At 42.4% G+C, this 16,682-nt stretch overlaps 1 non-coding gene across 1 annotated transcript; it reads left to right on the top strand.

The window, feature by feature from the left end:
* Window positions 1-11,066: 11,066 nt before the first annotated feature.
* LOC115892180 lies at window positions 11,067-11,125 on the top strand. Its single transcript, XR_004052064.1, has one exon. It is a non-coding gene; the product is annotated as a small nucleolar RNA SNORD43 (small nucleolar RNA).
* Window positions 11,126-16,682: the final 5,557 nt, after the last annotated feature.

Below are 16,682 nucleotides of genomic sequence, written 5' to 3'. Positions count from 1 at the left end.
GGAGCCAAGGCTGCTTCTCCTTCCCTTGCAGCTGGCTTCCCCCAGGGAGCTGCTGTCGGGGAGAGTTTTATCTCCGCTTCCCGGCTTCCCGGAGGAAGAGAGCGGAGCCCCAGTAACAGCTGTTGTGATTTCCAGGAGGCACAGGGCTGGGGACTCCCCACCCTCCTCACATCTCCCGTGGGTATCCAAATGCGTATGTTCCTTCCTGAAGCTGAAGGTGTAAATAGCTGTGAAACTGACAAGAGAGATTTGTGGATTCATAGAGTAACACGACTGGTTAAGTAAAATGTCCCTTTTATTATTCAGGAAAGTGGAATTACAGAAAGGGGATAGGGTTACCTGCTCAAGGTCATAAAACCACTCATCCCACCATCTATTCATGGTGGAGAATGAAAGAGTCCATATTTAGTGATTCCGAAGCCACACTGCTCTGCTTGCTCCCTTAGTGGTATGAAGGGAAATTGGCTGATGCTTGTACACATTTTAAATCTTGATGATTGCTTTTCACTCCCTGCCCATTGTTGGTCATGAGGGTGATATTTTGAGGCTATGCTGTTATAGGCAAGGATCCAGCAACACCCTAGCCCTGCTTGCCACACCCCTCTCCCCTTCCCATTAAACCCCCCCAGGAAGCTAAGCATAATAAATGATTGTAGATTGTGAAACAGGTACTTTTTCTTTCTTTCTTTTTTTTTTTTTTGAGACAGAGTCTCACTCTGTTACCCAGGCTGGAGTGAAATGGCACAGTCTTGGCTCACTGCAACCTCTGCCTCCTGGGTTCAAGTGATTCTCCTGCCTCAATCTCCCAAGTAGCTGGGATTACAGGCATGCACCACCACGCCCAGCTAATTTTTTTTTTTTTTTTTTTTTTTTTTTTTTGTATTTTCAGTAGAGACAGGGTCTCACCATGTTGAGAACTCCCGACTTCAGGTCATCCGCCCGCCTTGAACTCCCAAAGTGCTGGGATTATAGGCATGAGCCACCATGCCTGGACGAAACAGGTACTTCTTTATTAAGACGATCCGAGCACCCATACCCCAATGTAGAGCTCTCTGGTGAGAGAGGTAGGGGCCTCCTGCCTCTCGGGATCTTCCTGCTGTCTGACCATATGCAAAGAGGAGGAAGTCTAAGAAACAGGGGAACTGTGTGACCAGGATTGCATAGCAGGCCTTGGCTTATTTGTTCACCTAAATGCATGTTAGCGGGAAAGCAGAAGAGAGAATGAGTTAGGCCTGATCCACCTAGAAATGATATAGGAAGCACAAGAAAGAAGCATATAGGGCCAAGTGCAGTAGCTCACAACTGTAACTCCAGTACTTTGGGAGGCTGAGGCAGGAGTATTGCTTGAGTCCAAGAATTTGAGACCAGCCTGGGCAACATAGGGAGATCCTATCTCTAAAAAAAAAAATTTGTTTTAAACAGCCGGACGTGGAGGTGCATGCTCGTGGCCCCAGCTACTCAGGAGGCTGAGGTGGGAGGATCGCTTGAGCCCAGGAGGTCAAGGCTGCGGTGAGCTGTGATTGTATCAAGCTGCTGCACTCAGCCTGGGTGAGAGAGCAAGCTCCTGTCTCAAAAACAAAAACCAAATCCACAAAAGGGAAGCATATAGGTTCGCACCCTTTAGTAAACATACGCTTTGGTAAATGTGTTATTTCCTTAGTGCTGCATAAGAAATCACTCTAAAACTCGGTGGCTTACAACAGTAATCATTTATTCTCTCTTGCAGTTTCTGTGGGTTAGGAATTCACACAAGGCAGAGCAAAGATGGCTTTTCTCTGCCCTACCATGTCTGGAGTCTCAGCTGGAAGACTCAGAGGCTGGGAATTGGACCTGCCTGAGGAAGCGGTCACTCATACATCTGGTGGTTGGCTGTTGCTTAGCACACTAACACATGGCGCCTCCAAGTGTCTTCCTCAGAATACAGAAGGGGTCCTGAGAGAGAGCCGAGTGGAAGTCATATTGACTTTTAGGACCCAGCCTCAAAAGTCAGGCACCATGACAGGCCAGGTGCGGTTGCTCACGCCTGTAATCCCAGCACTTTGGGAGGCTGAGGTGGGCGGATCACCTGAGGTCAGGAGTTCGAGACCAGCCTGACCAACATGGAGAAACCCCATCTCTACTAAAAATACAAAAATTAGCCAGGTGTGGTGGAGCATGCCTGTGATTCCAGCTACTTGGGAGGCTGAGGCAGGAGAATTGCTTGAACTCGAGAGGTGGAGGTTGCAGTGAGCCGAGATTGTGCCATTGCACTCCAGCCTGGGCAATAAGAGCGAAACTCCCTCTCAGAAAAAAAAAAAAAAGTCAGGCAGCATGACTACATTGGATTTGGATTCGTTGAGGCAGTTACTAAGGTCAGCCTAGGTTCAGAAGGAGACCCCACTTCACAACAGAGACGTGTTAGCATCACATCGTAAGAACAGCATGAGAAATGAGATGTTTTTGGAAAATACCATCTGCCACATAGCCTAGTCAATGTTTAGGGCTCTGACCATTCAGATTAGAAATGTATTCCTTATTTATTTATTTATTTTTCCTCGAGACGGAGTCTTGCTGTCCCAGGCTGGAGTGCAATGGTGTGATCTCAGTTCACTGCAACCTCCACCTCCTGGGTTCAAGCGATTCTCCTGCCTCAGCCTCCCGAGTAGCTGGCATTACAGGTGCCTACCACCATGACCAGTTAATTTTTTATATTTTTAGTAGAGATGGGGTTCCACCATGTTGGCCAGGCTGGTCTTGAACTCCTGACCTCGTGATCTGCCCTCCTTGGCCTCCCAAAGTGCTGGGATTACAGGGGTGAGCCACCGTGCCCAGCCCAGAAACTTCTTCCTCACTGAGGAGGTAGGAAGGACTGGGACCTGAGATACACATGGCTGGGAAGAGTGCCTAAAGTTTTATTTTCTCATACCACCCCTACCTTTTTTTTTTTTTTTTTTACAGTTATTCATTTAGAGACTCCTTTCTACTCCACTCTTTTTAACTTTCTTACCTTCCTTGACCCATGACAAAAATTCAAACTGTTTTTTTCTGTTTTGTTTTTTGGGGGAGACAGGGTCTCACTCTATTGCCCGGGCTGAGTGCAGTGGCACGATCACAGCTCACTGTAGCCTCAACCTCCTGGACTCAAGTGATCCTCCCACCTCAGCCTCCCCACAGGCGAGAGCTACCACACCCAGTTAATTTTTTAATTTTTTGTGGAGACAGGGTCTTACTATGTTGCCCAGGCTGGTTTCAAACTCCTGGACTCAAGCAGTCCTCCTGCCTCAGCCTCCCAAAGTGCTGGGATTACAGGCATAAGCCACCATGCCTGGCCTGCAAACTCTCTGGTTTTGATATTGAGATAGGACTAGGTTGATGGGTAAGAAAGTACATATGTGGATACTCTGGAAAGACCCCTACCCAATCAACCATTTTCCAAAACAAAGTAAAACAAAACTACAATCTAACACTTTATTTTACTATGCCATAAAAATCTGCATGAAAGTTAAATTTGTCTTAAAACTGCATCAAATGCTAAATTCAAATAAAATATAAGTGCTATCTTATGAATCATGTATCACCTTAGTGGAAATTCATTTGGGTTTGAAATCGGGGGGAAAGGGTGACTGGCAATGGAGTTGAGAGGCTGGTAAGGGACAGGGTAGAGGTGAAGAGAACAGCAGAAACAGCAGAAGCTATAATTACCTGGAACATTGCCTGTATTATAGTTGACCAAGAGTTGGTCTTTGTAAGCAGTTTCCATGCTTTCCCAGGTGTAAACCCACAGTATCAGCTTGGGGATCACAGACCCTTTTACACCCCTCACTCAGAGACCAACTACCAAAGCCAAGGCTTCTCTTTCATCCTGCCACTCAATAGAAATTCCCCTTTCCTCTGAGTCCTCCTATAGATAATTCATATTTTCTAATTAATAACAATGACAACTAATATACTAACATTTGTTAACAGCCTACTATGTGCCAAGTACTATGTTAAAAGCTCACTTTATCTCACATAATTTTTATGAAAATAATCGGCCGGGCACGGTGGCTCAAGCCTGTAATCCCAGCACTTTGGGAGGCCGAGACGGGTGGATCACGAGGTCAGGAGATCGAGACCATCCTGGCTAACATGGTGAAACCCCGTCTCTACTAAAAATACAAAAAACTAGCCGGGCGAGGTGGCAGGCGCCTGTAGTCCCAGCTACTTGGGAGGCTGAGGCAGGAGAATGGCGTGAACCCGGGAGGCGGAGCTTGCAGTGAGCTGACATCCGGCCACTGCACTCCAGCCTGGGCGACAGAGCAAGACTCCGTCTCAAAAAAAAAAAAAAAAAAAAAAAAAAAAGAAAATAATCTATGAGGCAGATCCTGGTAACTACCCCTACTTCACACATGAGGATGCTGGAGGCACAGAGAGGTTAAGGAATTTGTCCAAAGCAGCATAGCTAGTAAGGCCTGAAGCTGAGATTAGAACCCAAGCAGCCTGACCCTGGCGCCCATACCTTTAACCATTGCATTAGGGTATACTTATTGTAGGAAAAGATCGTCCTAAATACTTTTTTTTTTAATTACTTATTTTATTTTATTATTTTTTTTTTTTTGAGATGAAGTCTTGCTCTGTCACCAGGCTGGAGTGCAGTGGCACGATCTCGGCTCTCTGCAACCTCCAACTCCCTGGTTCAAGCGATTCTCCCATCTCAGCCTCTCAAGTAACTGGGATTACAGGCGTGTGCTACCACACCCAGCTAATTTTTGTATTTTTAGTAGAGATGGGATTTCACCATGTTGGCCAGGATGGTCTCAATCTCCTGACCTTGTGATCCGCCTGACTTGGCCTCCCAAAGTGCTGGGATTACAGGCGTAAGCCACCGAGGCCGGTCAATACTTTTATTAATTAAAAAAAATGATAAACTTGATAAACTAAAATTCCACTTAAAATATTTAGTGGGATAAAAGTGGCTAGTCTAAAGTAGGAGTAATAAAACAAGATTACATGTAAATAAAATGAGGAACAAAACCAGACTAGCATATTGAAACAGTAAAAAGTAATTTTTCTACAAAAGGCTATTGTCTCAGTCAAAACAAGAAGAAAGAATACATGTTAATAAGATTTGAATAACACAAAATAGACTTGGCATTTAAAAAAATATTATTTCTATATATGTATATGTAAGTAAATTTTGATACCCAAATGTGTACTTGCTGATAAAAATATAAAGCACTGTGACAGATCAAATAACCGGAAAATAAATACAAGAAATTACACCCCAAAAGATGCCTGGTCCTTATGGGTTTACAAAAATTTTGTAAACTTTCAAAGAACAAGAAAAAAATTCCTGTTATATAAACTTTGAAAGTATGTGAGTGCTCATGTGTGTTGTATGTTACCCAGTTCGTTTTGTGAAGAGAAAATGATGCATTTCAAAATCTGAATAGGAAACTGAAATCAAATCTCATTTATGAACACTAATGTTAAGATTTCAACTTGATAGAAAAAAAGAAAAATACTTTATTAAACACAAGGAGTTGATTTAACTTACAGCAAGGTTTATTTGGAGTACATTATACTTTATTCCAAAGACACAAAACTGGTACACAGAAGAAGTGATAACATAACATGTCACATTGACAGGAAAAACAAATATATGTATACATATAATAATTATCCAAAGAGATTTTTTTTTTTTTGAGATGGAATCTCGCTCTGTTGCCCAGGCTGCAGTGCAGTGCTGTGATCTTGACTCACTGCAACCTCCGCCTGTGGAGTTCAAGTGATTCTCCTGCCTCAGGCTTCTGAGTAGCTGGGATTACAGGCGCCTGCCACTACGCCCGGCTAATTTTTGTATTTTTAGTAGAGATGGGGTTTCGGCATGTTGGCCAGAGTGGTCTCGAATTCCTAACCTCAAGTGATCCACCCGCCTCAGACTCCCAAAGTGCTAGGATTATAGGTGTGAGCCACGGCACCTGGCCATCCAAAGAGATTTTAATAAGGTATTTGCTATAATTCTCATTCTCTTCTTGATTAAATTCTAAAAAATCAGGTGTTAGTAATTTCTGGATTGTTTTTTGTCCTATGGGATTTACTTCAGTAATGCACCAGAAAGGCAGATTGGTCTGCCTTGTTCAAACCCATTTTGCTTATATGATAATATATCCTTTACTCCAAGAGAAGGAATAATTTGTTTTACAGATGACATGACTACAAACCTAGAAATCTAAGGAAATCAACTGAAAATTACTGAAAGTAATGAGTTCAGTTGCAGGACTTAACCCTAATACCTCTAAAACATTTGTATGTATGTACATGTGTGTATGTGTGTATATATATTATATATTGTATGTACGTATACTGTTTTATGTATATATGCCAATATTAAACTGATATCTAATAGAGAAATACAAAAAATAAATTTTATTGTTGCTAATACAACCAAAAAACAGATTAAACACGTGGGGTTGATTTAACTTATAGTAAGGTTTTCTCAGAGAAATTACAGAGGATGTTGCTAATAAATCAAGTTCCATATCTGATTAGAAAAGTAAATAAAATATTATTTCCTAGGTTAACATGTAGATTTACCAGTTAAAGCCTCAGCAGGCTAACTTCAAGTATCTAACAAAGTAAGAGGGCAATTCAGCTGGATAATAACAAGAAGAATGCCAAAGAATACTTATTTTAGAGGATGTAATGATTATTGACTCACCCTATTGTACATTTTTGGTCATACTAAATTTTAATAAATGTTACAAAGTGATCATTATAAAAGTAGTGGAGCATTAAGTTAAAAATAGAATAAGTTACTTAATCCGAAATAGAGATTTAACACATGAATTCAAACACTAAGGGCTTAATATATGACAAAATGGAGTACAGTAAGGAAAAGAATCATGACAAAATGCTATTGGTATAAAGAAGCATTTACATATATATTTATACATATATGTGTATGTGTATGTGTGTATATATATATATGGAGAGAGAGAGAGTGTGTGCACAATTAAGAACGGTATTTTGGAATCAGATAGTCTTTGGCAAGTTCCTTAAAATTTCTGTCTCCCTTTCCTTAGTGGTAAAATGGGACCCGTACTACCTAGCTTGAGGGTAATTTTGCAGAATAACTCAGATATTGTATATACAGCACTTAGCATAATGCCAGGAACATAGTAAACAGTTATTATCATGAGTCAGAGTGCTAAATATAAACTAGAACCAACCGGTTAAATGCTCTAGAAACACGAACAGGAAAACATGTTCCCAGTGGAAGAAGGGAAACACATTTCTGATTATGGAAGCATGCAGGACAGTATCCTAGACAAGATGGATGCTCAAACTCTTAAAAAAAAAAAAAAGAAAAGAAAAACTGTATAAACAAACCATATTATTGAGAGTAAATGCAAATTGTTGAGCTCCTAAATGAAGTAGTTTTGGAAAGAGCGGTGGCAGGCCGGTGGAGATGGGCTAAGTTTCAGGATGGCCTGAAATCTCACTATTTGTCAAACAGCCCTTCCAGAGCTGTGCCTGAGAAGGAAAGTTCATGGACAGTTCATGGACCTTTCATGTGACCCCAAAGGCAATCAATCCCAGTGAAAGTGGTCCCCCTTCCCATTCTATCATCCTCTTTGGCTAGGTCTGTCTAGAGCCCTGTGGCCCCTCCTTCTCCAGCTTGGGATGCAGAGGCGCTTCATGTGCGCCGGATGGACTTGTGGTTCTCACTGGTCACCTGAGAGCTGTGCCATCACCCTCTGCTCCCAGGGCTGCTCCTCTGGCACATTTCCAGCCAATCCAGTGGCCCGTTTAGCTTGCCCAATGGTCCAATGTCTCTTTGCTTCTTTACCTTAGCTGATGAATGTTCATTGCCTCACTGTTTTTTCGTTCTGCTAATGTGGAATTTCATGTCATTCCAACAGCCCCAGCCCAGTCAATAAACCCAATGCAACATCATAATTCATATCCCTAAATCCCACTTTTCCCTTCTTCATCTGGATAATTACTTTATCCTGTATGACTCAAGTCACTCCAGGAAGGCTTCTTTGACACATCCTAGCTGAGCTCAGAGTCTCTCTTGTAAGAATCAAGGCAGCTGGTACACCTTGATTAGACTGTAAATTCCTTGTGTGCCAGCGACAGTCACGGCTCTTAGGCATCTTTGTTCCAAGCACGGTGCCTGGCCCACAGTAGTCCTAAGAAAGGTTTGTGCCATTTGCTGCTGTCTCTCTCACTGCTGGGCACTAGCTTTGACACCACTGCCTGTCCAAATGAAACTGCATGTACTAGTTTGGACAGTGGTTCTCCAGCCTGACTGTACATTGACACCTCCTGGGGAGTGCATAAAAATACCAGTCCCGGCCGGGCGCGGTGGCTCAAGCCTGTAATCCCAGCACTTTGGGAGGCCGAGACGGGTGGATCATGAGGTCGGGAGATCGAGACCATCCTGGCTAACACGGTGAAATCCCGTCTCTACTAACAATACAAAAAACTAGCCGGGCGAGGTGGCGGGTGCCTGTAGTCCCAGCTACTCGGGAGGCTGAGGCAGCAGAATGGCGTAAACCCGGGAGGCGGAGCTTGCAGTGAGCTGAGATCCAGCCACTGCACTCCATCCAGCCTGGGCGATAGAGCGAGACTCCGTCTCGAAAAAAAAAAAAAAAAAAAAAAAAAATACCAGTCCCCTGGGCCAAGTAAGTCAGAATCTCCAGGATTGAATTTTTTCAGAACTCCCCAGATTGTTCTTCTGTGCAGCCAGGAGTTGAGAACCACCAACTTAGGACATTATTCCGAGCCCAACTAAGAGATTTTAATTCTGAGTCTGACTAGGGCAGATGGGAAGCGCGCCCTGCTGACATGGTTGCTATACAGAGCCTAGGGGAATCAGGAAGCATCCCAGCTCCCTCTCAGTGCTCCTCTCTCCACACCCCCACCCCCATAAGGCTGAATGTTTAGTGCGATCACTTTCACTTCTCCTTGGAGGGTAGCTGTTTAAACCCTTTCTCTGGGAACTGGCTCTGAACCTGCCTCAGCAATTCACATGCACTCTCATCACTGGCTCTAATCAGAGGGGTGGGGCACTTTACCTGTCATTATAGTACCTCACTTCTTAGATTCCCTTTAAGTGGAAGGATAGCACAGCAGTAATTCGGCGGATCCAATGAGAACCTGAAAGGTATATAATTTTAGGGGTCCTCTTTAAGGAAAAGAGTACAGGATTACAAATCACAAAATTACCAGGGCCTTCCTGAAGTCTTGGAAAGAGCCTGTGCCAAGTGCTGTAAGCTTTGCTAGCTTCAGAGTAGATCTGCTTCTGAGAATAATGGCTACCATTTGTTGTGTCAATACATATGAGACTTTTTATATATAGCTGTGCTTACAACAAACAAGCAAGGATATATTATCCTCCTTTTACAAACAAGGAAACTCAGTCTTGGAAAACATTCATTTTTTTTTTCAGGTCGCACATGTGGGACTAGAATTCAAACTCATTTCTGACTGGCTTGTGAACTCAGAATCTTTCCACCACACTAACAAATTCCAGCATCTACAAAGGTTATGCATGCCAGGGACCCAGAAGAAACAAGCAAATCTATATATATACTGAGTATTCTATGTAGAGTGAAAAAGTAATGTGACTTTCATATGTGTGGGCCACTTTTACATTATGTAGATGCTGCTATAATTAATCAAGTCATTTAAAATCGTGTGTTACTCAATAGCTTTAATTACAGTGTCTTTTCTCAATCAACAGATACAAAAGGTACAACTCTTTTTCTCTTTTTTTTGAGACAGAATCTCGCTCTTGTTGCCTGGGATGGAGTGAAATGGCATGATCTTGGCTCACTGTAACCTCCACTACCTGGGTTCAAGTGGTTCTCCTGCCTCAGCCTCCCGAGTAGCTGCAATTACCGGTGCACACCGCCATCCCAAGCTAATTCTTGTGTTTTTAGTAGAGACAGGTTTTCGCCGTGTTGACCAGGCTGCTCTCGAACTCCTGACCTCTGGTGATCCACCCACCTCGGCCTCCCAAAGTGTTGGGATTTCAGGCGTGAGCCACCGCACCCGGCCTAAAGGTACAACTCTTATATGAGCATCTGCAAAACTTGTTCGTGTTAAAAAGGAAGCATGGTGCTGGAAAGTACTGGAAGCTCACTGTATTAATGGTGAAGTGGTACAGCTCATGTTCCCTGAGCCTGTCATGGTCAGGCTCTTTCCACAGGGCTCCAAATTCTTAAACAGTGGTCTCTAATATGGGGGATTACGAGACAATCTATTGGAGTCAAGGAAGAAAATATCAGAAATTCTATTTATATTTATTGTTGACATTGCCTTTTAAAATGTCCCTGTATGTCTGTGTTTCATGAGGTATATATTAATGTTATTGCAGTAGCATATGTGTGTGATTTATAAATAAGTACAAATTGCATAGCATAATAATTAGGAGCATAGACTCTAGAGCCAGATTGCCCAGGTTAAAGTCTTGGGTTTATCACCTAGAGACAGGTTGATAGCTGCAGCAAACCACCATGGCACATGTATACGTATGTAACCAACCTGCATGTTCAGCACATGTATCCCAGAACTTACAGTAAAGAAAAAAAAACCCAAAAAAACAGCTGGGTGCAGTGGTGCACGCCTGTAATCCCAGCACTTTGGGAGGCTGAGGCGGGCAGATCACGAGGTCAAGAGATGGAGACCATCCTGGCCAACGTGGTGAAACCCCCATCTCTAAAAATACAAAAATTTGCTGGGCCTGGTGGCAGGAGAATCGCTTTAACCCAGGAGGTGGAGATTGCAGTGAGCCAATACTGCACCAAGATTGCCTGGCGACAGACAGAGCAAGACTCCGTCTTGAAACAAAAACAAAAACAAAACAAAAAACACACAAACAAATAAAAACCTTGGGTTTATCTCTGTGTGTCCTTGGGAAAGTAATCTTTCTGTGCTTCAGTTTCCTCATCTGTAAAATGGTGATAATAATACCGGAACGCCTACTGCATAGGGATATTATAAGAATTAAATGAGTTAATACAAGCAGAATACTTAGAATGGTGCTCTGCAATATTAGGGGTGGTGTAGTTTTTTTAATGATAAAGACAGTGACCTACAGATGATGAACTTATTGATGGGTGGACAGAGATAGTGTGCTGTCATGTTCTGATTTTAGAAAAAAAAGAAAAAAGAACAATTATTATTTGCATATATACATATTTTAAGGTATTTTAAAGATGCATTTTCTGTATGTCTCCTTCTCTTGTCTCTCTCTTTAACCCCAAAAGAGTGTGGTTTTACACATTTCGCAATCATGGCTCTAACAACTCTACTAACTAGAGGCACAAAAACAAATGACACTGGGGCATCAGAGCAAGACCACCCCCCAGATTGCCCCTTCCGCTTAAGCCAGCCTCTAGCCTTGGAATCTGGGCTAGCACTGCCAGGTTGCCTAACTCCACAAGTGGTGGAAGAGGGCCCTAATATGCTGGGGTTATTTATCTCGGTGTTGTCCTCTTGCCCAGCCCTGCCCAGGAACAGGAGACAGACTGCTACACAGAGCCTTCCCTCTGATAACTGGGGGATGGAGAGGCTGAGAAACAAGGCTTCACTTAGCAACTTCCTGCTCCCTCCGAGGAAGAAGAAAGGGGTAACTGTGCTAGAGCCACCCCCCTGCCAGCAGCCCAGCAGAACAGCTGCCGATCCCCTGCATCCCCAAGTCCAGGCGCAGGCCCTGGGAAGTGAGAACATCAGCTGGAGAGAAAAGAAGAAAGCAGTACATTGAGTGTTGCTTAGGCCGCTTGCTTTGCTTTCTTCTCTTGCTCTCCCCAGAGACAATCTCATGGCCTGTGTTTCCCTGCAGGCAGGCCCCAGAGCCCTCAAGCCCAGATGTCTGCTGTCCACGCTCTTCTGACTTCCTGAAAGCTAACATCTCATATTCCCTCTCCCTGAAGGACCTTTGGGAAGTCCCAACCCCCACCCCAGGCTCTTCGCTCCCCCTGGGTCTGCTTCTCATTCTCTCAAATAGACGCATAACTTATGTAAATAAATGTACATGATTAGGCAAATGATTATGTAAATGATTCCTTCCTTTTCTCGTCCCAATTCTGGTAACAATAATGATTAGAAGATGGAAAATAGAGTCAACATGTAAAAGGTAAAGAAGCTGGAATTTAATCTGGAAAAGCAAGTGTAATGGCTACTTCATGGCAAGTTTCCATTTGCACAGAGGATAAAATAAAAGAGGTCATTGACTCTCAAATTTCCATGAAAGCTCCAAAACGGTAGCAAATCAGGTAAAATCTGGCCACCTATATTCACCAATTTTCTCATCAAAATTAGTGGCTCTTAGGAAATGACCAAGTAGACTAATTGCTATACTGTATGAATGGTTCATACTATTATTACAGTGATACACGGTATATAGCATACACTCAAAAAAATCCCTGAATTTACTAATAGACAAAATATCTGTGTAGAAAGAGCCATAAATCCAACTGTTAAATTATTATTTTTTAAAACTCTTGCCCGTGTTTTAAAGAATTAATAAAGCTAGCTTTTCAGGAACCATGTAAGAATAAGCAATTGGATTTTTAAAATTGAAATGGTATTATTATGCTCACTCTTGTAGGTTGAACAAGATCTACAAAAAATTATGTACATTTTACATAATTTTTTAACTCTGGGAAGCCAAGTACATAATGATCCCTGAGAATCTACTAAATTCAAATGCCGCTGCAGCTGAAATTCTATCTCCAATTTCCACCTACTCACATTGCCTATTATTTATGAAACTGACCCACATCCCACCCATGCACAAGTTCCAGGAGCCTACAGAACATTTTGTCTAAAGTAATAAAAACAATATTAGAGAACTGTTATTGAACATAGAAATTATATTCTATTACTTGGTTAATAGTTGACTCCCAACTCGGAATTTTTAAGAAAACTTCTCAACAGCACCATCTGGTGGGCAGTGCAGCAAAAAGCAAAACAACAACAACAAAAAACACAGCAAGACAAAAGCCACACTCCATACTTTCAGCTCTTGGAAGTGATTATCAATTGCGCTTCACTAAGTTTATTTTCCAACGTAGAGTCTACATTATGAGATGTTCCTGAGGACCAGCTGGGTAACTGATAATTTAGTGGTATGGCCAAGTCATTTTCTATAACAGTTCATATTTCAAATATTCATACATTCTAATAACAAATATTATTGAATTTTATATTCTTTGTTATGTAATATTATTGTCTCGAAAACGTGGATTTGTAAATTGTACAATGAAGTGTAATTTGAGTTTTAATTTTTTTTTTTTTTTGAGACAGTCTCACTTTGTCATCCAGGCTGGAGTGCAGAGGCACAATCTTGGCTCATGGCAACCTCCACCTACTGGATTCAAGCAATTCTCCTGCCTCAGCCTCCTGAGTAGCTGCGACTATGAGATATTTTTTATGTAAGTCACAAATCAGGAAAATTTTTTTGGATCATTTGTTCTATAATTAGGGGTGGGTAGACAAGGCAAAAGTTAGGTTACCAATGGAAATTTGGCTTTTACATTTCTTATGTTAAGCTGTGCTAGGTAGTTTTGAGACAGATGATGGATGAGCAATCTTTCTATGGCCTTCCTTCAATGTTCTAACATAGCCTGGGCTAATCTCCAATATGCAGAACACAAGGTGTGATCTTTTAAAATGGCTAGTCTAAGACAAGATATAAACTAAGATTTTTATTTCTTCAACAAATATATTGAGCATCTCCGATGTCCAGGCACTGGTCTAGGTTCCAGACACAACAACAAACAGAACACCCAAAATGACTGCTTGTGAGGAGCTGATATTTTAGAGGGGGAAGCATAGAAAGTATTGTCAGACAGTAACTGTGCTCTGAAGAAAATGCAAGATCAAGAAGATAGGGAATATTGGGGAAGGGAATGGTTACTGTTGATATGGAATCATCAGAGAAGCCCTTCTAACAAGGTGACATCAAAGCAGAAGGAAAGAAGTGAGGCAGAAATCTATGCAGTAGTTGAGGGAAGTGAGTTTCAGGTAGACAGAATAGGAGATGCAAAGGCCTTGGGGTGGGAGTTTGCTTGGCATGTTCAGAAAATACCAAGGAAGCCACGTTGGCTGGGACAGAGAATGAGCCAAACATTCCAGATGATGAGGTCAGGGAGGTAATGGGGTTAGATCATGTAGGGTCTTGTAGCATTGTAAAGATGGGTTTTTACTCTAAATAAGATAGAAAACCACTGAGTATTTTGAATAGAAGAGCTATTCTGGCTGCTGTGTTGATATGGTCATAGTAAAACAAGGGCTGAAGCAGGGAGTCCAGTTAGGACACCACTGCCTCAGAGCAGAGACAATAATAATAGGTTGGACCCAGTGATAGCAGAGGAGGCAGTGATAAATAGTTGTATTCTGAATATATTTGCTGGTAGAGCCACCAAGATTTACTGATGGATTAGATGTAGAGAGTGACATAAAGTGAGGAGCTGAGGATGACGCTAAGGTGTATGTCCTGAGCAAATGGCAGAACGGAGCTATCACTTACAGAAAATGGGGCAGATTTACAGAAGTCTGTTTTGGGGGAGGACAGGAAGGGGGATGGAGAATATCAGGAGCTCAATTTGAACATGTTAAGTCTTAGATATTCACTAGACATCCTAACATAAATGTCAAACAGACAGACAAACAAGAGAGAGGTCTAGGCTGAAGGTATGAATTTAGGAGTTCTCTGTGTATAGTTGATATTGAAAACCATGAAACTAAATGAGATCACTGAGAGAGCAGGTATGGAGCATGAAAAGAAGAGATCCAAGGCCTGGGCTCTGGGCTCTCCACTACTTAGAGGTGGGGGAGATAGACAACTAGTAATGGAAACTAAGCAGGAGACCAATGAGGTGGAAGAAATAAAGAGGCTGGTGAAGTCCTGGAATCAGGCAAAGTAAGCTTTGTAAGGAAGAGGGAATGATCGATGAGTGAAGTGAGATGAAAACCAGGAATTGATCATTGGATTCAGCAATAAAAGTGTCACTGGTTGGCTGGACGCAGTGGCTCATGCCTATAATCCCAGCACTTTGGGAGGCCGAGGCAGGTGGATCACGAGGTCAGGAATTCAAGATCAGCCTGGCCAAGATGGTGAAACCCTGTCTCTACTAAAAATTAGCTGGGCGTGGTGGAGAGCACCTGTAATCCCAGCTACTTGGGAGGCTGAGGCAGAGAACTGCTTGAATCGGGAGGTGGAGGTTGCAGTGAGCCAAGATTGTGCCACTGCACTCCAGCCTGGGTGACAGAGCGAGACTCCATCTAAAGAAAAAAAAAAAGTGTCACTGGTGGACTTGACAAAGGCAGTATTGGTAGATTGGTGGGGATCAAAGTCTGACTGGAGCAGGTTTAAGGAAGAATGAGAGGAAATGATAGGAAACGATGAGAAAAATCAATACAGAAGTTTCGCTGTGAAGAAGAAGCAAGTTGGTAGCCGGAAGGGGAAATGGGATCAAATTTTTTTCTAATAGAAAAAGGATTTTTAAACAAGATTTTATTTAATGTGGAAGAAAGTACAACTTTACGTACTGATTAGAAAGAAGCTGTAGCGGGAGGGAAGTTGATGAGGCAGAAGAAAGGGGAGAGAATTGCCGGGACAAGGTATTTGAGTAGGTGAAGGGAGATGGTATCCAGAATATAGCGGAGGAGCTGATTTTTAATAGATGGGCAGATAGTTTATTTACAGAAACAAGAGGGAAGGCAGAATATGTGAGCACAGATGCAGGGAGGTGGGTAGATGTGTTGGTGGGTACTTGAGGAAGCTCTCCTGATTGCTTTCTATTTTCTCAGTGAAAGAAGCAAGGACATCAGCTGAGGAGGATGGAGAAGGAGGTGACAGAATTTGGAAGAATAGGAGGTATGAAAGAATCATCTAGAAGAATGGGGGAATGAATGGTCTAAAGAAATGTGGCAGCATGGCCTCCTTAAGGTTAAGGAGCATACATTTTTAGTGACTACCTTATTCTCTGAATTCCAGTATTAATATTCTACATCATTCATTTGGCAATTGACACTTGTTACATTCAATTATTGCTTATCTGTTCTTGAGAGTTCCATCTCCCTGTTTTTCCTGATTATACCTCACCTGTTAGGGCCTGAGACAAGTAACGCGCCATAGGGAATCATTTAAAACCACATAACTGAGGGCTTCAGGAAATGTGAGAATATACTTGTGGCCCTCTGCTGCTGTGACTATGTAGGGCGGTCCGTCTAATTCTCCAGGGCAGTGTTTTCAAGTCCGTGGGGTTAATATACATCAAACCACATCCTCCTACCTCTCCTCTATCTCTAATAAAGGTGCTATTTTGGCCTCCAGAGTTACTTTTTTGTTTTATTTTTCAATGTATTCAAAAGCTGGCTGATGCAGTCATTTATTAGAGACTCCCTTGAAGACCCCAAGGAGATACAGAAGTGTTCAATAAACATTTGAGACTAGAAGAGATGTTGATGCAAATGTTGAGTTTGAGAGGACTCAGGAGAAGGATTTGGAGAGTTGAGGAACATCAGACATCAGATTAGATGCCATATGATGAAAAGAGTCCGGGGTCACACAGGGATGAGTGTCCAGGTGAGGAGGGATGCTGGGAGTTGCAGGTTTCTTGAGCAAATTAGAAAAACAGGAGCTAAAAGTATAATGAGAGTGATTAGAGCGATAATGAAGGTCTCCAAGGCAGGGCTCTGTG

This window comes from Rhinopithecus roxellana, chromosome 1 (genome assembly GCF_007565055.1).
Source record: "Rhinopithecus roxellana isolate Shanxi Qingling chromosome 1, ASM756505v1, whole genome shotgun sequence".
NCBI lineage: Eukaryota > Metazoa > Chordata > Mammalia > Primates > Cercopithecidae > Rhinopithecus > Rhinopithecus roxellana.
This window is presented reverse-complemented; position numbering and strand designations above follow the sequence as displayed.